The 22,708-nt window shown below is 36.6% G+C and overlaps 1 protein-coding gene across 3 annotated transcripts in view; it reads right to left on the reverse strand.

Moving 5' to 3' along the window:
- Positions 1 to 22,708, reverse strand: part of LRRC4C (leucine rich repeat containing 4C) — a 173,190-nt gene that overhangs the window by 25,262 nt on the left and 125,220 nt on the right. The gene's annotated exons all lie outside the window — the stretch shown is intronic.

A 22,708-nucleotide genomic window follows, 5' to 3' on the forward strand; every position in this document is an offset into this window, starting at 1 on the left:
CATTAGATGTAGTAATTTTGTGACTTGGGCAAGTTCTATGATCTTTTTAGGCTTAATTCTCTCATCTATAAAGTGCGTGTGATAATAATAGAGCCAACCTCAGAGGGTTATTCTGAACATGAAATGGGGTGATGCCCATAAACTGTTAATCCTGGCATATCATAAGCTCTCAGAAAATAGGAATGATTATTATTATCTGAGGGAGTTTCATTCATTGTTTTTTAAGCATTGCTCTAAATACTTGGGGAGTGGGTAAACAATTCACCCACTTTTAGAAAATGATTATCTGGTGCCAAATACTACTCATCCCTCAATACATGATCATGCCCGGACCTGGGGAAATATAAACCAAGGTGATAAACTACCTTGATCTTTTACACATCACCATAAACACAAGATAGGTAATAAGTAAGCTGGTGATAAGAATGGTCTCTTCTGTTAAAAATTACATATCACAAATGAAAAAAACATCTCATATATATTATCCTGAGTTTCACGATTATGGGAAGTAGGCAGAAGAGATTATTTCTCCATTGTGCAGATAAAAATGTTAAAGTATAAGGAAGTTAAATAATGTGATCATGTTAAAAGAAAAAAAAAAACACCCTAATAACCTCATACGGTAACTGTTAGTATATGAAGCTAAATCTTTGGAGCCCTAGGCTAGTGCTTGGCCCAAAATATGCTCCCTTAATGTGAACATGTTAAGGGAGGGAAGGAGGTACTTATGCTATGAATCCTTCCAAGGTTCTCCATATTAGAAGGAACTTGCTTTTTCTATGTGCTTCTTCGAACATACCACATTATTACTTCCATATGGGAAGAATTTTAAAAAATTATTGAACAATTATCAACTATTGTGTTAGTCCTCCACATTGTACTTATCTATTCATGTGTCTTTCTGTATCATTTAGACTACATGCCTTATCCAAACAGGCACTATTCCAACTTATCTGCAGGTACAGCCCAGTGACTGCTACGTAGTATGTGTTCAATAAATGTTTTTGAAGAAGGGAATTAAACAGCTTATTTGGTTATATAAAGAAAAGAAAAAACAATTGAACACAAACCTGAATTTGAGTCATTAAATCAGTATAAGTAGAGCAAACCTTATCAAATTGCTATTTCCAAGGTCGAAAACTGTTGATATCAACAATTTATACGGTTTAACATAAAAGTTTTCAAAATAACAAGCTAGGAATGTTTAGTATGCTGATCAAATTTCTGGAATTTATGAAAATCATTTCAGTTTACTTCCAGTTATGTAAGTTTTATGTACCAACCAAAGGAAAAAGAGTTAATATTTTATTTCAATAGAAAGTCTTATAACTTCAAAAATTTAATTAGTGGAAGGGTAATTAAAAATAAAACCAGAATAAGTACATTTTGTACTGGGTTGTAAAGGGGTCTTGTCTATTAATTACTTGTAGCAGGGCCCACAAGCACAGAGCAGAAGAGTCACCCACTTGTTTAGCCACAGCCTTAAAATCCAATGGTACAGTCATTTGCATATCATGGGACGCTCAGGTGTCTATGATGTTTTCTCTTAATATAGTTACTAAAATATTATTACTTCTCCGTGGCTCTATTCTGACTTGCTCCTTTGTCTACAGAGAGAATTGACCACCTGCTTATCATTTTTTCCATAGTATTCTCTTCATTATGCCGCTTATCACCTTTGGAGAACCGAGACCATATCCTATTAATCAGTACATTGCCACTGCAGAACACTGTGCTGGGCATATGCAGGAAATAAAACTTTTTGAATTGAAGGGAATATCTAAAGTATAGACATGGATGGAAATATATATATGCTACTTAAATACCTCTTTAGTTGCTAGTAGTACTCTAGTTTAACATTAGAAATTAGGATGTGTGGGAGTAGGAGATGCTATGTACAAAGTGTCCTTGATTTTCAAATAACAGCACCAGGTTGACCTCCTGCTCTAACTGATTTAAATTTCTGGTCTGAAAGAACACATGATGGCTGTGGTCTGTGTAAATGTGGCATTTATCTTCATGAGTGTAGTGATGAAGAATGAATCAGGACTGGCACAGCCATGAGTGACTTATCCCATCTCTCCTCTCAAGTGAAGATAAATGACACAAAATATCAGCTGCCATGCATTATATATATTTATTCCACATTTACGCCCACGGAAACAAACATACAGTAGGCCTTTTCCTCCAATCGATTGTTTTTCATTTTCAAAATACACAGCTAACAATAACAACAAAGAACCTGTGAGAAAGTCAGAGAGGATGAAAAATGCTGAAATAACTTCTATGAGACGAGCTCCACCCCATGAGAGAATATCTAAACAGACCCTATCTCTGGAAACTCTAAAATGGCTACCAGCTTCAAGGTAGGATTTCCACAGGTCTCTGGCTGCTTTCATTAAGCTAATGTTATGAGAAAGTCACAACCCACCCCCTGAGGATACTACATAAGTGCACTCCCCAACCTGTGGAAAATTCACTAAGATGGTGGTTCTAACACAATGGCTCCCAAGACCTCCTGGTCACTTAATAGATAGTCCCTGGTTTACTTTATTCTCAAATGTATTTATCATCTTCAGATGATATGCAGTCCTTAATTTCTTATTTGGACTAGTATGTCTTCTTTAAGCTTCTTAAATTGCCTGTCAGGTGGATAGGATATAAAAGGCTGAATAATGGCATCATCAGAAATGTTTTCCTACCCAGCTAGATGATGAGCACAATGTCAGCCTACTATGGGATATGGCTTCTTCTAGACTGCAATATTGCAGCACCATTGAGAACATATAGAATCATTTAAAGTTATTGTATTCAAACTTAAACCTAATTTACAGTGGGCCCTATTGGAATCTAGTCCCCTAGATCTAGTTCACTAGAAAACTATTATGTATAGATTATAATAAAGCCAAGTATTCTCTTTGTCAAAGAATTTGGGAATTGTAGGCTTTGTCTCATATTATCTATACCTGACTTGTTCCCAATGTTGTTAGTCCTTCTCTTCATTTGATGGACCTATACTTATAGGCAGAACAAATCCTGGCCTTCTTCTCTAGCCTAACTCTCACACTCAGCCTCATGATATCATTGCTTCGAATTTAGCTCTGATCTTATGTTCCAATAGCTTATACTCTATCCTCTGTACTACTTTAGGAAATGTTACCAGTTTGGTCCCAAGACCATACCTTCCTATTTATTTGTAATCTCTTATGGGATTTCTGTCCTCTCTCATGAGTATAATTTTTTGTCATTATATCCAATATTCTAGGCCTTGTATGACTAAGGACCTGGCTTGTTCCCTAAATTTCTAGATATCTGACATTACCACCTTAACCCCCTCTGGCGTGCTTACTAAATATCAGGGACTATTCTAGACACTCAGAATTCTGCAGTGAGTCAGACAGTGAAGAAAACTCACTTTATGAAGCTTTTCGTTTAGGAGTTACACAGATAATAAAAAAAATCAGAAAAGATAAGGTAGACATAAGTATTTAAATGAAAATAAAAAAGCGATGACACAGGGAATGACTGAGAGAAAATATTGTATTGATTAGGTCTACAAAAACGTCTGTGAAAAAAAGACATTTAACTTCAAGAATAACAAGAACTCAGACATAAAAAGATCTGGGAGAAAAATATTCCAGGAAGAAAGAGCAGCTAATGCAAAGTATCCAAGTTTGAGGAAGTGCTATAGTGTAAATGTTTGTTCCTCACCACCCCCAAAATTCATCCAAATGCCTAATGTGTTGGTGTTAGGAGGTGGGGGCCTTTGGGAGGTGATGAGATCACGCGTGTGGAACCCTCACAAATGGCATTAGTGCCTTAATAGGATCCATAAAGATATGTAGCTCCTACAATGAAGACTCAACAACCTGAAAGAGGGTGCACAACAGACCATGCTGACATCTGATCTCTGACTTCTAGCTTCTAGTACTATGAGGAATAAATTTCTGTTGCTTATAAGCTACCCAGCCTGTGATATTTTGTTATGACAGGCTGAACAGACCAAGACAAGAAGCATGTTATACTTAAAAATTGGTAAGGGGGAAAAATAGGCTAGTTTAGCAGGAATAAAGTAGGCGAACAGAAGACTAGGAGATGTGAATGGAGAATTGTATTAGTTTCCTTTGGTTTCCATAACAATGATCACAAATTTGATGGCTTAAAACAATAAAAATTTATTATCTCCCAGTTATAGAGGCTAGAAGTCTGAAATACAGATGCCAGTAGGACTCTCCAAAGAGATTAGGGGAGAATTATTCCTTGCCTCCTCCATCTCTGGTAGCTCCAAGTTCTCCTTGGTTTGTGCCTGTGTAACTCCAACCTCTGCCACAACTTTCACATGATATTCTCTTCCTCATGTGTCTCTCCCATGGATATCTCGTATAAGGACACATTATATTTAGGCCCATCTGGATAATTCAGGATAATCTCACCTCAATTACATATTAACCTAATTACATATGTAAAGGTCATTTTTCCAAATAAGGTCATATCCACAGTTCTAGGGGTTAGTGTGTGGACATATCTTTTAGGGAGTCACCATTCAAACCACTGCAGAGAGTTAGGCCTGATGGGCCAGGGAAAGCAATTTCTTTGTTTCACACTGTATATGCCATAGCAAGCTCTAGCAGGGTTTCATATTGGAGAAATATATAGTGATTTAGACTCTTAAACTGTCACTCTGGGTATGTGTGAGAACTGATTGAAGGGATCAATAGTAGGCTAATAGTGCATGCATGAAATGGCTTGATCTTGAGTGTCAGCAGCGGGAATAGAGAGAATTAGAAAACTAAGGATTCATTCTGGAGATAGAATAAAGAATATTTGCTTGGGGATACATAAGGGGATGATGATAAGAGAAATCAAAACACTGCCGTTTGCCACCAATGCAGCTGTCCTGAACTCCCCACTGCCATGCTCCCTATACCTGTGAGAGTATTTGTGTCAAGGAATCATCTCCACCTAGCTATTCTTAGACCTTTGAGAATAGTATCCTGTTAGTCTGGCCCTTGCCCTCGTTCCTACCACTCGTTGTGCCTCCTTTAACTTCAAGGGTCGATCTTATTTTAAAACAAGGTCGTTCCAATTATTTTCCATTCCAGTGTAGTTTCCTGGAGCATCCAAGCAAAACCTAAATGATTTGGTTATATCCTTGGCATGGTATACCATTCGGGTTATACCCTGAAATGTCAGAGATTTCTGCATTTTCTTCAGGTCAAGGTGACTAAAACTCTCTGAAAACAGGTCTAACAAAGTTTCAGAGCCTAATTATACAACAATCACCATCTCAGTGGCCTGCATGCATTCTATACCTAAATCTCCATAGATCTATAGTTTTTAGATCGTCTCTCTACTTCAGGGACCTCTTGTCAATACACAAAGAGATTGACTTAATCAAATTAATACCTTTTAGTTATGTCTTTTGCAGAAATGATTTCAAGTCAAATATGATTTATCTCTCTTGTTAGGTTGAAAGTCTGATGGAGAATTGAGACAAAGTTTTCTGAGCAGTTCACTGAAGATAGAGACAAGAGATTCAACATGCTATAGTTTGTAAAGTGAAGTCCCTTGATGAAGGCCAAATTTTCACATTGAACAGCCATTTAATGAGAGTGTGGCTGACAGCCAGTGATAATGTTCTTGAACTCTGTGAGAGGAACAAACACGCATGAGATCTTTATCATTATTCCCTGATATTAGGCGCTTCTTCTAATGGGAACACAGTATTGTGGGCACAGTATTTCTTCTGGGAAGTGCCTGTCAAGCTTATTTTTAAATAAGTTCATTTTTTTCCAAATTGACTTCAACGTCAAAAACTCCATTTACCTGCAACTGTTTTTTTTTAATTTATCAATTATGGTATATAATTTATTCTTTTGTCCTTTAAGAGCAAAATAAATTTCAGGATTTGCTATTTCAAAACCTATGGTATACAGAAACAGCTTTATTCAAGCAAGCTTAAAATATATCAGGAAAATACACTCCCTGGCAATATGAAATTTGGCAAGGGCGAAGAGAGGAATGGCTGCTCTCTGGCTCTGGGTTAAGACCACTGGTGCATCTAAAAGATTTTAGTGTACCCCATCAAAGTGGCAGTTCTACAGAAATATGGATCATCAACCTAATATCACCAACAAATGGAAAAATGTTGATGTTTATGCTGACATGTAGTACCACTCTAATGTTGGATATGTTTACATGAGGGCTTCATCATGAAGCCTATATTAAATCAATTGTAGATTAAAAGTAGTAAGAGTACAAGAAAAAAAAAAGCACTTCTTAGTTGATAAATATGCATCTCTTTGCTCATTCATTTACTCATTAACTAATTATTTTGTTATCTTTAAGTAACCTAAACCTTATTGAGCATGAACTGATTAAGTGGGAATTGGGCAGACAGGGAGATGGGATAGATCTTAATTATGCTACATTGTAAGAGAATAAAGTCTGTACTTCTACATAAAGAAGAAATCCACTTGCAGATGGAAATTCGGTCACTGAATTTTTTTCACACTCGAGATTCTAAAGTCCTTCTTCCTTTATTACTATTTGGAGAATCCTGATCAAGACAGAGTCTCAGCCTTTGAAGATAATTTTTAAATTGGAGTTAGAGAAGCAGTTCCCAGGTTAATGAGCACAGAGCAGCAGGCATTTTGAAGAGTTTATTTGGAGAAAGAAAACGTCTGCAGAAATCAAGTGATTAAGATGTGATACTGAAAACGAACTCAGCGATCTCATTAGCAGAGACTAAGAATAATCTACAAATGTAATAAGAGCCTTGATACAAGGTCACAAACATCCCAGTGTAGGCCAGAGATGGGTGGGACCCACTGAAGAGGAAGATAGGGAACCTGACTGGATCAGAACAGGAAATATTCCCTAGAAGAGATAAGTCTTAGGGAGAAAGAACCAGTAATGTATATAAAACTTTCCCCTGTGTATTATTCATAGTTCTCCAGATGTGCTTATGTATATTAAAATCTATGAATTTTTATTCTACAATGTAGATTCAATCATTCTCAATTAATTTTAACAACTCTTGTACAAATGTCACTTTCTCACAGATTTTCCTTTAGAAACTTCTCTAAAAGGTCTCCCTACTCACCTGCACACTGTGACTCATCTCTTTTGTCTGAAATTACACTATTTTTCCTTTTTAAAATTGTATTCCTGCTTTCAGAAAAATATAAGCTTCATGAGTAGAGGGACGTTATATAGCGTGTTCACTATCTTATTTCCTTAGCCTAGAATAATGTTTGGCATATAAGTCAAATAAGTAATGATTAAAAAAAATAAAGAACACTTTTATATCTTCATAAAATCACTACCTAAACTATACCTCTTTGTGTTATTGTATGAATGAAAGAATACTAAAATTGAGGTTTTGGCCAAGGAACCAAGATATTGTAGATGAGACATTCCAAAGAAGGTTCATATTTACAATGGAAGAAGTCCTAAGTATTTGCGCAGCTCATAATCACTTACATACAACATATACATCAATGAAACAGAGAAAGCTCATGAAGAAGATTTCTTTGGAGGTAGTTATCTTAGGAACACTACTCCTAAGAGAAGTGGTGTGTGATTTTACATCTTAACCCTCATCTTAGGACAGAGGGGCTTCAAGATCATTAGAGGAAGATTTTTGAGTGAATTGTCTGTGGGCTATGACTTAGCATCACTCACTCCAAGGAAAAGATTGCAGAATGATGCCTGCCCTTAAACACAAGACAAGATAGGGCTCTGATGGCAGACTAGAGTAGAAAAGGAAGATGGTGTATAAATACCACCTGAATAATCTCAAGGGCAAAACACCAGATGTTGATCACACATATGAGGTCATGGAGAGCCCTGAAGATCATTCAATCCTGTACTAGAGGATTGCCTCCAGAAGTGAACAGCTTACTAAGGGGAATCTAAAAGAACTTTTGGATGCCCAGGGGCTAAGGAAAGAGTAAATGATGTGTTAAGGAAGATAGCATCGCTTTCAGCATGGCAAATCCAGTGAGAGAAGAGGAGTGAATCACCAAAGAACACATACACGTGAAATCCACCAAAGAAAGTCAATTTCAAATTTTTAGCAAATTCAGAGATACTGATGTCAACTTAAGACAGTGCCAGGCAAGTAAGAGTTATTCTTTCCACCTCTTAACCTATTTTCCCTAACCATGATCAAACAAAGAAGAATCAGAACTAGGAGTAGATATATGGGAGAAGATGAGGGAGGGAAGACTAGGTGACAATACATAAAAGACACCAGCCATGTCCATGTCCTAGTCCGTGACTTCAGGTTTCCCACCCATAATTGAGCCTGTGTTGGGGAAGGCAGGAATCTTAATATAAGTTCGAAGTTTTGAATAATACATATTATGCATATTTAAATTACTTACCACAGTGCCTTGTATTACATAAATATAGTTAACTGTCATCTAGGGGCAGAAGTAAAACTAGTCTCAGTGAATAAATTTTAAATGGGAGAGAAAAAAAGAAATTGCCTTATGATTATATCTACAGTTTGTATTAGATCAATATAATGGTTATAATAATTTTACTGATTTTCAAAATTGTGGGGTACACAGTTTGAAACTCCAAGTATAAATCTCTCAAATTTCAAAGTTCACATTTTAACCCGATTTCTGTTTGGCTATGCTTCACATTTTGCTAATAATTGATAATGAAGAGAATGGCAGTTAAACTATTAACTTGAGAACAAGGTTTCCAAATAGATACATAAATATTATTTTTTAAACAGCAACAATTCTCAATGTTTAAATATTTTAAAAATATCTATTATTTCTAAAAGGGCTCATGAAAAAAGGATACATTCAAGAATTATTTGAAAATTAGTGGCAATTTGTCGTTATATGCTCCAGAAAAAATATAGCTCAGTGCTGAACGATTTATAGGATCTGGGAGAATGAGATCAAATAGCGATGTATTTGTATATGTAAAGTTTGGAAGGAGTGTATACATGATAAGACACAGAGGTTAGGAAAATACAAAACAGTGAATACTTTTGGTGAAAAACAAGACATTGAAAGAGATTCTTCCCATTTCAGTAGACTACTACTTGTTAGCCTCTATAAGTCTTCCAGTGTTCTCACCTTTTTTATAAAATATTAGATCACAAAGAATTTATAATATTATTTTTCCAAATGCAGGGGTCACACTGTTCTTTTGGCCTTTCTGTTTGGTTGTTCATTTTTACTGTATGCCCCATATTTTCCCTTTCTTGACTGTTTTTATGGGAGTGTTTGAAACATCCAGTGCTATGTAATAAAGAACAGTCAGTTGACTTGACTGGTTAAAATACTGAAAAATAGCCAACCTGCATGTCTATCCCAATTTAATCTTAGTAATAAATATAGGCTCTTGGTGGCCTTTAAAACTGTCAAGCTAAGAGAAATGCAATTTAAAAACATTATTAATTAATAAAAATAATTATTAATTGCTTAAGTCACATGAATAAACCTAACCCTAACTAGAGATCTTTTGTTCCAACTCATATGACCCCATTCCAACTGACTTGAAAATATTGCCACATAGTCTACGTTCTGTCCAGAGTTACAGAGGAAGACAGAGCAGTTGGTACTGTAATATGGATGAAGGTTTTGTCTCTTTCCTCATCGTTAAATTACAATTCTAAAACCATTGCTGAGGGTGAAGAGGAGAGATGGAAAACAGAAGAAGAGAAGATATTTTTTCCCTAACACTTTGTCTCTTAAGACCAGAAAAAAAATTCCATAAAAACTGTAGTTTCACTAAGAACTCAGTACTTTAAATATTCATGAATGAGTGTAAATGGACAATGGATCATATTCATAGTTCCGATTATTTAACTTCTTACTTATGGCCATTATCTTTTTATTGTCTGGAAAACTGATTAAAAAAATCAAACAAACAAAAAAAAACAAAAAACAAATAAACAAAAAAACTAACCATCTGACCATTATTTTACCAGAAGTCATTTCAAGTCCTAGTTTTGTTGTCTCTTCTCCAGGGCCTTAGTCCGTTTGACCTTCATTAGCTCAAAAACATCCCAGCTGCAAACTCTTCGCCTTTGCTTCCCTTTCACCATCTTTCTTTGGTAGAAAGATTAAAGAAAAATGGATTCTAATAATTTTTGGTATAGAATTAGAGAAAGAGATATAGAAATTGCTCCTGTCAGGTCCAGGGTAAGTGGGGGAGCAAGGAAGCACCTGCTCGATTATTTCTGACCTCTCTCGAAGGCTGAGACTTCTTGTCACCATTCTAGGTGTTAGCAGATTGCTCTGTAACTAGGCTTTTGCCTGGGTTGCACCCTTTCTCTCATTAGATAATGAGCTACTTGAAGAAACCTGCCAGAGTTTTGTCATCATTGCAGCCACAAGTTCTGCTTATGTCCTTGTTTTGTTGTTGTGTTTATTAGGGCCAAGTACTATGGCAAACTCTTTATGTAAGGTATGTCATTTACAACCCTTTGATGATGAGGAAATGGTTGCTTAATAAGGTTAAGTAATTTGGTCAAAGCTGTTAAGTAGCAGAGCCAAGTTTCTTGTCCAGGCTGACCAAATCTAAAGATGAGATGGTTGTACGTCGAAGCACCGCTCAAAAAGAAAGGCTTTGATGGTCTTTACTATGATCATTTTCATGAATTAGGATGTAACTCCCAACTTACTCTTAGCCTTTTTGGATGAGGCATTTTCATTTGCCATCTCACCTCATCTACAAGCTCCATTATCTCTCTCATCACGTCCACCACCTATCTCTTCTGCCTTTCGTCTTCCACTATAGTTTTGTTAAAGGGCGACAACTATATTGCATCCAGTCTTGATTAAGCAGGCATGCCATTTGTCAGGAAGCTAAGCAGGAAAAGTCCTTATGGTGGTCCCCTTAGGTCACTGCTTGGCATGTTTCCCAGAAAGCACTGTGAATCTTATCCATACCCAACCCACCATGTCATGTGCAAGAACATTTATACCCATGAAAAGTTTCAGATCTATTTTGAACCAAATTTTATAATACAGCGCAGAGAGAATGATAGTTTCACATTATTATGAAGGTTTGATTTTTAATAAGAATTAGCTGTCTTTCAGAGAGTTTAGAACAAAGTGTGCTGCATTTCAAAAGGAGTCACCACCTCCTTTGATGTTCTGAATCTCTTCTTATTCATATTGGAGGTGAGCGTAAGGCAATATAAACTCCCTCTTAAAGAAATCACTGGGTTGTAAAATATCTACACTATAAAGACATTTGTTGGCAAGGTATCTAGTGTATAGATTAAACTATGGCTGGTTCCGGTCCAATGGTAAGATGTAAGATTAAAAAGAATTATACGTACATATTTGTATCTATGTATGTGTATGTATATTTTGAAATTCAATAATTTTTTTTGTATGAATTGGAATGTAAGTTGCTGCTGGAGTCAACATATTCTATGAATAGAAACTGATTTATAATAGTGTAACAGCATTGATTGGTACCTGACTAGAAATACCACATCAAATAATTTCTCAACTGTGGTAGGTACAATTCTAAGATGACCTTGAGCCACACCATTGTATATTCTCTCCAACCTCGGAATATGAGTGAGACCTATGACTTGCTTCTATTTTTCTATTGAGAAAATGACAAAGGTGTTGCAATAGTCACTCTTTTCATTGGGATACATTGTATAGCAAAGACATAGGGAGGATACAATGTTTTATAAGATCTGACTTAGGACACTGTAGCATTGGCTCTGAAGAACTAAGCTTCCATGTTGTTGTGAGAGTGCCATGTGGCAAGGAACTGCAAGTGGCCCCTAGGAACTAAGCATCTGGCCCAGCGGACAGCCACCAAGAAAGCCAGGACTTCGGTCCTAAGTTATAAGGAATTGAATTCTGTCAGTAATTACGTAAGTTTAGAAAAGAACCCTGAGTTCTGCCTAGAGCCCGGCCAATATCTTGATTTCAGTCTTTTGAAACCTTGAGCTGAGGACCCATTGAAGCTAAATCCAGAATTCTCTTCCCAGAAACTGAGATAAATATATGTTGCTTTAAGATAAAATAATTGTAGTGATTTGTTACATAAAATAGGATATTTTTTTCTACTTATTTCCTGGAATTATAGAGTCTACATTTCAATCACTGATAAAAGTATTGTCACTCAATAATTCAGCAGAACCTAAAGAGAAATTTTTCTGGGGGAAAGAAGATCCCCAAATTAAGTGGACATGTGTACCTCCAGTAGATGCTGCACAAAGAATGTAAAATTAACATCCATCTGGTCATTAAGCTCAGGGCATGTTACCAAAGTAGAATATAACTGTATTTTTCCAGAAATCTTAAAATTATAAAAATAAAATCACCCTTAAATTAAATATATACACTGGTATTTACTGAGAAATTGTGCATCATACAAATATTAGCTTAAGGAATTTATTCTATTGTTGGCAAAAGTATGAAAAAAAATATGGGATATAACCAGGTGTATTATTGTATTTGTGTATATATCTTGATGTGTGTCTCTGTATGGGTCCGTGTGTATTTGTGTAAGTGTCTGCATGTACTTTTATGACAATAGCTATATGTGTTTTTATGTAAACATATATCTATATGTATCTGGGCCTGTGTATTCCTCTGTGTATCTCTGTGTGTCTGTGTGTATACCTTTATGTTTGTTTGTGTCTGCATATGTGTGTTGTGGAAATCTATATGTGTATCTACATGGGGGGCAGGGTGTCTATATATATGTGTGTGTCTGTGTGTTTAAGGGGGCCTGGAGAAGACAGATAAAGGACAAAGCGTTTTAAAGATCTTTATAAGTATCAATAGAGAATAGAGAGGAAAAACAAGCAAATGAACGAAAACCACTGACTATGGACTCTGCAATCTAATGTTAGCTCTAATTCTATAATACATTAGCTCTGTGACTTTGGTAACCTGCTTCAGTCCTGAGCCTTGTTTTTCCTTTGTAAACAATGAATAAGAATTAAAGCCATCCCACTGCTGAAGGGATCATAAAATGGAAAACTAGTTGTCTTTAATAAAGCTAAACAGAGTCATGCCCCATGACCCAACAATTCCAGTCCTAGGTATCTACCACCAATACGAATGTGTACATGTATTTCCCAAAGGCTCACAGAATGTTTATAGCATCACTATTCAGTTCTTATAGGCCAAACCTAAGACCACTGACAACGAATGGATAAGCTAGTGTATACATCCAAAGGCATACTATATGGAAATGAGAATGAGTAATCTATAGTCTCACAATGATAGGAATGAATCTCACAAATATAAAGTGAACAAAAAAGCTACATATAAAAGAGTATCATATGATTTATATAAAGTACACGAACAATGTAAATGTAACCTAACTTGCCACAATTAATCTAGATCCTTAGAAGTCAGGGTAGTGATCGTTCTTGATGTGGGCATTTGTCAGCTTCCTATTGTGGGAGCTGGTTACGTAAGTGTGTTCAATTTGTGAAGTGTCATGGACATGTATGCTTCAGATATGTGTACTTTTATTCTTAGAACAGTAATACAAAATTTTTTAAAAAGATCTTTCATTATGTCAGACAGCTGTGATGATCAAACAGGATAATACGTATGAACATGATTTGAATACGTAGCAACATTGCAACCCTAAAACAAAATAGTTTTCAAACTGGGTAATGATCACTAGTTGGCCATGAAATCAATTTATGGATCATGACCTGCATTAAATAAAATATAAGAAAATAGAGCAGAAAATAGCAGAGTGTATTATACACTGGAAATTGTTTTGTTATATTATATATTTGTTTGTTTATTTATGACTGGGTTGAGCTGTAAATGTACTTTTATTATGGGTCACAGTCAAAAGGGTCAGTTATTGCTATAACGTATCTATGACATAAGGTCACATAGCAGCATCCTAGGCTCACTGAATGCCTCCTATATATCCTATCTCTGCATTATGACCCCTTGGACCAGAGACCACTAATTCCACATGAATCAAATGAAGAGGCATTCCACCAGGGGAACCCCAGAGTATAATTAAACCACTCCCACTATACATCCATCAATAATACCAACCACTGACCTAATCATCCCTGGCCATTTGCCAGAAGACCTAGAGCTTTTCACCCAGTATACGGCCTAAAACTCTGCAAATTGCTCCCCTAGCAGGAAAAACTGCTGTACATAGGCTCTGTTTCAACCATTTTTCTCCATAACATTGTAGCAGATGTAGCGAGTGATAGCACTGTGCATTAGTAAAGACACCGAATGGAAAATATTGCTCATTTGCATATTCCCAAAATAATAGGATGAAGATAATAATTAATAGTTATTTTTATACCCCCTTGATTTAATTAATTCCAGCTAGGATGTTTGTAAACATGTGATGCTATGTTTGGATAAATGTGTCAACGTGAAAATTAGTCACGAATACAAGGCACCAAGGAAAACTTTTTAAAAGGCACCAGGAGAAGGCGGGCCAGGAGAATTCTCCATTTTCTAGTTTTGGACATGTTTACTCATAGAGATTACTAGTGGTGATATTCTATGACAAAAAGGGCTCTGGAAAGGTGGCAGGAAAGCAGTACAGGCAAAATAAAGGCGTGAACAACAAGACAGGGTGAAGTTTAATACTGGAGCCCTGATCAAATTCAGATTAATTCAGGGTAGAAAAGGGCAGTTTCTGGAGATGGGGACCATTTCACTTCAAGCCCACTTACCCATAATATGCTTTTCCAAGGAAAGGAGATTTGAAATTAGGAAACAAAACAGAGAACAAAACAGAGAAAGCTTGTTTCGCTGGGGGGCAGGGGTTTTCGAAGGCTCTTAGCAAAATCAAATGGGGACTAAGCAGTGTTTGAAGAGCTAGTTAGAGGGACAATGACAAGATATGCGAGTTCATCAAAAGACTACAATTGGGGGGAAAGCCATTTAGATTAGATTCATGTGATAAAGAGGGGAGAGAAAAAGTTTTCCGGGTAGGGATGTAGAGGGGCTGAAGAAGCAGACATGGATTGGGGGTGACTAACGTGTTTTGCTCCAGTTTGGATTCAAATCTTCTGATGCTTCAAGTCAATAAACCCAGTTCACATCTGTGTGGATTGGTTATATTGAGTACAAGGTAAGGACCCTGGAAATCTCCACAGTATGTATGGACCTTCCTTCACATTAATCAAAGCTGGAAGCACAAAGGACAAGGTTCCACGCCTTTCACTCAGTCAAACCCTCCTGCTCTGTGAAGAGTCAGATGCGGAAGAGAAACCTCTATCAGAGTTAACGATCACAATCTGCTTTGCTAATTAATGGCACTGATTCATGTGGTGTAAAACAGAACTTAAAAGGCTTCACACCAGCTGAGAAGTCAGGGCTGAAAGAGAAATGGAACACGGAATCCTTTACATAACTCAGAATGAAGAAGAAGCTTTAATATTCTGTTAATTCTAACTCTTAAATCTATAATTTCTGAGCAGTGCAGGTAAGCAAAATCAAATCAGTACTGCCATGACACAGTGGTTCCATTTTAATTAAAAGACACCACCTTCACTTTGCCTCACGTGGGGCATAACTGGAGTCATCCAGTTATGGGTCTCATATTTACTTCAGTTTTTCCCTTTTAATACTTGCATGAACAATTCTAACCCTTGACTTTTATAAAATAACTTTGCCGTAAAACATTTTAATCCATCATAGCTACAAAGACTAATGTGTATGCAGTGCCACGAACTTACGTACATTTACATCTGTTTGTAAGTGTGAAAATAAGGTCTTAAGAATAAATAATATTGAGACTTATTATTCTGGGATATAGAAAACTCTAGGCAGGACCCTGGTAGATTGAAAGAGTTTATGGAGCCTGTTAACTAGCTCATTTGTCAGTCACTTGGAAGACAGTTCTTTCCATATTATTTTAAAACTCCGCCTAGGGGATCGATTATTATAACATACGAGAGTTTTGATGTATAAATATTTGGGAGGTGGTCAAACCAAGGGTCCTTATGACCGATTAAATTTGGTTTTAACTCCTAGCTCTAGAAATCACCTCTCTCTCTCTCTTTCCCTTCCCACCTCCCCCAGAGACTTAGCCATTTCCCCCCAGATCATCAGCAATGCCGAGGCAGCAGAAGACAGTAGCATGGGTCTGATTAATGGTCACAAGGCACAGACCTTTGGCAGGCTAAACATAACATCTTGACCTAAGTTATGTTTCAGATCCTGAGCCCTAAGATGGAACAACCCCCTGGCTACTTTCTAATAAGCCTAGATGAAGGAATGTGGGAAAAGACCTCAGACCTGTCCTCAATATCTGAAGAAATGATTCATCATCCTTACCTCACCTTGGATCAATCAGCTCCTAGCACAGTCTCGAAGCCCTAAACCACAGCGTCTCATGACTTTGCCCTATCTAATCTGTAGTCCATATGCATCAAGAAGGCAGGTCTTTAGCATTAGCTCCCATTCTCTGGATGAGTCAATTCAATATTAAACCATTTTTCTTTCTACACTGCAAACTCTTGCTTGTGCATTTCTTTGGGCCATTGCATGCAAGCAGGCAAACTCAAGGAAAAACATTGGGGTCCCTGTAACAGTGGGGAGAGTCAACAACCCTAAGGTATGAGGATTGTCTGAGATAAATTATTTAATTATTTAGCAAGTTGTCATCATAGATGTGTACACGTTTTGTATTTTAGTAGGTGTATAAATGTATGTGTATATACGTGCACCGTAAGATTGATTTGATAAGTGCTCAGTGTGCTATGTTTATAGTTGGGGAAAACAAGCACATGTTTGTTAGCTGAGATTCTGTTTATCTTTCACCTGTGAAGAGTTATAATGTTATTTACTATGAATCTTTTCCTATAACTCTCTTGACCAACTGGTTTCCCACTTAAAAAAAAAAGACAAAATGCAACACCACTGGTAAAATTCACATTTTATACCATTCCCTTACAGGCACTAATTATACATAAAGGCAGGTCATTTTGTTTCAAGAAAACCCTCAACTAGCGTTGATTACTGCTGTATTATTAGAGTCTTAATTTGGGAACTTTCTAATTGTCCTTCCCTTTTTCAGACACAAGCTAACGCTAGACACATTTAATTTATTTTGTGTAAAGGATGCACTAGTAACGCTAGCATGGTTTTATAATAAATAATGTAATACATGTAATCCATACAATATAAAACGTATGGTGGTCCCAGATAAAGCCTGAATGTCAGGTATCATTAGATACAGAGTTTTATTTTGTCTGTGCGTGATAACAGTGCTGAAACTCTACCCAAAGTGGTGCTATATGTGAGTGGGTTTCTGCTTGGAATATTTGTGTATATCCTCCTGTAACCCAACACACACATGTGAATTGTTAAAAGGAAGTAAAAGCAGCTTATCCAATGAGTCATCACACAATCCCTGCTTTGTTCCAGTGTAGTCATAGCTGCACATTAATTTGGATGCTAACTCTATTCCAGTGGTAAACACAAAAGCAGAGAACCTTGTGCACCCAAGGAGATGCTTTAAAGGGCTCACTTAGTGAAAAACATCTGCAGTGCCTATTTTAAATCAAGGCTTCAAAATTACATCTTCGGTGAAAGTAAGCTACTCATTGCACAGTGAACTAAAGGGACATAGACCTCGCAGTGAAGCTACATTAAGAGAGGAAGACAAAAGAAAAAAATGGAAATAACCAGAGAGTAAAGGAAAAGGAGAATGAAAGAGAAAGTGACATAGAAAACGGAGGATGTTCCAGAAATATCTCTTGGGTGCAAACAAAAGCTATGTTAATATCTCCAAGGTTAGACAGATGCTATGAGAAATTCAAGGTCTACTGCAAGGACTTTTTGTTACTACGAAATTGAAAAGCCGAGGTGTGAGAAAAGAGACATTCCAACTGGCCACCAAGTGGGAGTTGGGAGTTTACCTGTGAATTTACACTTCTGCCTCTGGAAATGTCAGGCTCACTTTATCTTCCTAAACACATAAGCAAGAAATAAAATGAGAGCATTTTTGTTCACAATGCAATAAGTCTGATCTAAAGAGGATGTCTGTGATGAGAAACATTTCGAGACTATGTGTGAAAGTAAAGCAGACTCCTTGCAGGACTTCTCAGAGCCGTTTACACGCTAACAAACTCTATATTTTTCCCAGGTGAGGGAGGCATATGACATGTAGTGAGAAAGTGGACCAAGGTTCCCTTTATCCAGAACATTTATATTTGTATTTGCTCCCCAAAACTTATTTTGGGAAAAGTTAAATTAGACTTTTCAGTTAAGATATCTAACAATACCTTATCCTGAAAACAAACAAACAAACAAACAAACAAACAAATAAATAAATAAATAAATAAAAAGACTACCTGTAATAGCCATTAAAAAAAGTGGAAACATTTATTCTCGGATCACTTTTAGAGATTAATTTTTATATTGCTTTGTAGAGTTTGGTAATTATTTTAACAGACAATCAAACTTGATCAGAAATTAATTTCTACAGTTACTTTTATCCTTTCTACATATTGATATTATTTACTTAATGAATGAAATAAAATCGCTCAGAAGTTTAGCGTTAAACTTGGCTTTAAAAGATTGAGATACCAAAACTTAGAGAAGCAGGCAAAAACATATAAATAGAAATTCTAGTAATAATTAGAATCATCTAGAGACTCCTGGATAGAGTACCATCTTTTTTTTTTTTTTTTGCTAGATTTACTAATTAAATGAGACAATGCATTGTGTTTAACTCATTATAAGCACCTTTTAGTAGTAGTTATTTTCATGTGTTATTGATATTTTTATGTCACATATACTACATTCAAGAATGAGACCTTTAGGAGTATGGAAATGGCTTCTTAGAAATAGGAACGGAAACTATGGGAGACTCTTACTTGGAAAATAGAGACTTTACAGAGGTAATCAATTTCAAATGAGGTCAGTAGAGTGGGCCCTAATATGAAATGACTAATATCCTTGCAAAAAGGGGAAATCTGGACAGAGAGAGACAGTCACGGAGAAAAGATTATGTGAAGACACACAGGGAGGAGAAAGCCATGTGGCTGGAGTGATGCATCTACAAGCCAAGGAACACCGAGGATGGCCATGAAGCAGTAGAACCAGAGGAGGCGAGAAAGGATTTGTCCTCAGAACAATCAGAGAGAGCATGGCCCTGCCTACACCCTGGCTTCAGACTTCTAGCCTCCAGAACTATGAGAAAATAAATTTCTGTTATTTTAAGCCATCTAGATGGTGGTATTTTGTTACGGCAGCCGTAGGAAACTAATACATTATGTTGGCATCTTCTTTGCGGCACTTGTCACAATCACAATCACTTATTTGGCTTATTGTTATTGCCTGTTTTCAACATTAGAGTGCTTACTCCAGGAGGGGCAGGGGTCATGCACATCTGGTTATGTGTCGTATTGCCTGGTTCTAGGATAGGGTCTGTCAGACTTAATGCCCAACATATATGCAATAAATTAATAAACGGTTGACTTGAAGAGAAACACTGATAAAGCTTTAAAGACAATAAGGAATACCTACAATCATTTATTGGTAGTTGTTATATTGCTTATTTGTTTGCTTTTCTACTCTAAGCATCCTTTAAACTCAGTCCTTCTCAGGAGTACAATCAATTGTGTGACTCTGTCTATATAAGTCTAGAAGTTATTATGGAACCAAAACCTTTGGCCCTTACTTAGTGCCCAGATGATTATACTTATAGAACATCAGCGAGGTTCCATAGGAACAGGAGAAAAGCAAAGGATCCTTTGAAGAGGAATCATGGTAAAAATAGAAAATACTTTCTCCTACTCTCACTATAGATGTGTCATGGTTTGGGTCAATTGTTAATGATGGGAAATTTGATCACAGGTATTTCTAAACCAAGGCACACAGTGGCTACTAACATTGGTGATATACATTACCTCTCTTTCATTTGGGAGACAGTGAGGTCTTATAATTTAAAGTGTAGGTATTGGAGTCAGAGAACCCTAAAATTCAGGCTCCCTTACTTACAAACCAGATGACTTTGTACAAGTGGCATTCCTTTCTAAGCTTCAGTTTTCTCAAATGCTCCCCACCAAAAAAATGAGAAACTACCTATGCGAAAGTGCTGATGGGAAGATTAAAGAGATGATGTTTGCAAGATATTAGCCTACTAAGTGACATAATAAAAATATAATAAATGTTGATTGCATTATTTTAAGAGTTCTCAGGTCACAGAATCTACTGACAAGATTGATATCTTGTAATGTGTGAGGAATAGAAACATAAAATCCGTTATACAACTCACACATGAATAAAATATTGCAGGCACACAATGTAGACCTATATTTAATGTCTGCTGACCTTGACTACTAACATAAGGTTTGCTGATTTAAATAAAATTAAAGACCAGGAGTCACTTTAACATGTAGAAGCCATATCCTGGGGTTGTTGTCTAATCCCAGAATAACTAATTTATCTTAGAATCCTAAAGAAACAGGTCTTTCTTCTCAAAATTGTCACTAGAGTCTGTTAGAAGGATAAGGATATCTATAATTCATGATAAACCTGAAGGAAGTATTGTTGCAAGCAGTCGTGTGTGTGTGTGTGTGTGTGTGTGTGAGAGAGAGAGAGAGAGAGAGAGAGAGAGAGAGAGAGAGAATTTTTTTCTACATAAAGCCATCTTTATGAATCAGCCACAGGAAGAGTCCCATGTGTGTTTTTTAAATTTTCTTCCTATGCTATAACCCCAACAGCAGTGTAGTAGCTGACCATCTGACTATACTGTTCACAGAGACAAAGGAAAATGTACAAGAGTCAAAACAATAACCAATGGACTTTTATCACATTATAGTGTATAAAGTATTTTCTAACTCATTAGCTTACTTGATTCTCCCAGAGGACAGGTCAAATAATCATAAGTAATCTTTCCATTTCAAAGTAGAAGGCACTGAAATAAAACACTTCGATTAAAGTCACTGAGCTATTTTTGGATAGGGTTGGTACTAAATTTACAATTTTCAACTTCAAATCTCCTTTCCTTCTATTATAACCTGCTTCAGTGATTTTATAAAAAGTGAGATGGATTGATTGATGATATAGAATATAGTTAGAGAGACTGTATGAACACACCTAGTCCCAACCATTTCCAGGTAAAAGAAATTTTAGCTTAATAGCTTTTGAAGAATTATATCTTGATCACCTTGAGTACTAACACCATAAAGCATTAGTAGTAATTGCATAAGATTTGATTGTGTTGAAGTACATGATGCTGTTTGCCCATAGTGCAAGGGCCTTAATCTTACCGACTAAATTTACTATTAAATAAAATTTAAGAATGATGTCTAGATACTTTAAATGATTTCAAAATTCTTGGCAAACCTAGTAAAAGAAGGTGAATGGTTTCTTTGCTGTCTTAAGTCAACATCCAGGCTTCCCAGGGAACAACGAAAACCAGAGATCTTGTCCTGCTTGTTTCTGGGAAGCCCTCCACTTAATCAAAGTCACAGCTGAATTCTTTGACCCAGACAGAACACTGTCCAAACCCAAGCTGACAGGCCACAGAGGGAAGCAAATCAGGATCAGAGCCAGATCTTTCAGGGGATGGAAGAGACCGTCTCAACAAGGCAGTCTCGAACTTGAGAAAAACTCTTCCTCTACAGAGTGATGGTGATTTCTTGTCATCTGGATACCCAGATCTGATCCTTTACTATTGCTACAGACATAGTAAATGCAAAAGGTTGTGCCTGATGAGCTCCAAGAACCTAGCCAATCCCAAAGCACGATGGCCTCATGTAAAGCTCCCAGAATACAAGGTCTCCTCCCCATAGAGTCACAGTTTACAGCATTTCAGCACTTGATTACATAGTGTCTTCTGCTCTCTGATTGTTTTACGTGTTCCTTCTTGTTTCCTCAACACATCCCTTAGTCATTTAATTCACTTTTAACTCCCCAAAACCCTCACCCTGTCACCATTATAAGCATAAATTCAGTTGCCCTGAGCTAGATTGCAGGGCATAAAGGTGATGAATCAAGAGGCTTTGTCTTTCAGAAGCTCTCAGAGTACTAATGAAGACCCTCACATGCACAGCTCACATGGATATGGTACAAGAGCTATGATGCCAGCAGGAAAAATATACTGTCTGGGGAGTTTGAGAAAGAATAAGATTACAGTATAATAATAGACATGATGTTCTCTGGTGGAAAAGAAGGATGGGGTGAGGCAAAGGTATTTCAGGTAAGAAGAGTATGACCAAATTAGCCTAGTTTTAAAGTATAGATTTGGCATGTTTTTGGAATGTCAAGTGGTGCAGTAAAACTGCACGTGAATAATGACCATATTAAACTGAATGGTATTACGTAGCACAGGAAACTGGATACTTTTGGACTGTCTTCCCTGTTACAACATAAGCTCCCTGAGTGTACACGTGATGGTGTCTAATCTTGATTCCTCTACTTTTAAAAATATATTTTTTAAAATAATATATACTTTATTATTTAATATGTCTTCCACTTTTGATCTTTTTCCTGCTATCATCTGTTCTCAACAAAACGATAATACCTACTTAAAAAGATAAGTCAAATCAGGAACCTCTCTGATTAAAACTCATCACGGCTGCCCATATCACTTACGGTAGAAACCACAGTCCTTCCAAGGACCCAAAAGCTTTTATACCGTCATCGTGTCTTATCTTCCTTATTTTTAATTCCAATGTTCTCCCTCTACTATTTCCCTTCCACTCACACAGGACTCTTTGGTACTCCATTAATGA

Source organism: Pteropus medius, unplaced genomic scaffold (assembly GCF_902729225.1).
Source record: "Pteropus medius unplaced genomic scaffold, Ma_sr-lr_union100, whole genome shotgun sequence".
NCBI lineage: Eukaryota > Metazoa > Chordata > Mammalia > Chiroptera > Pteropodidae > Pteropus > Pteropus medius.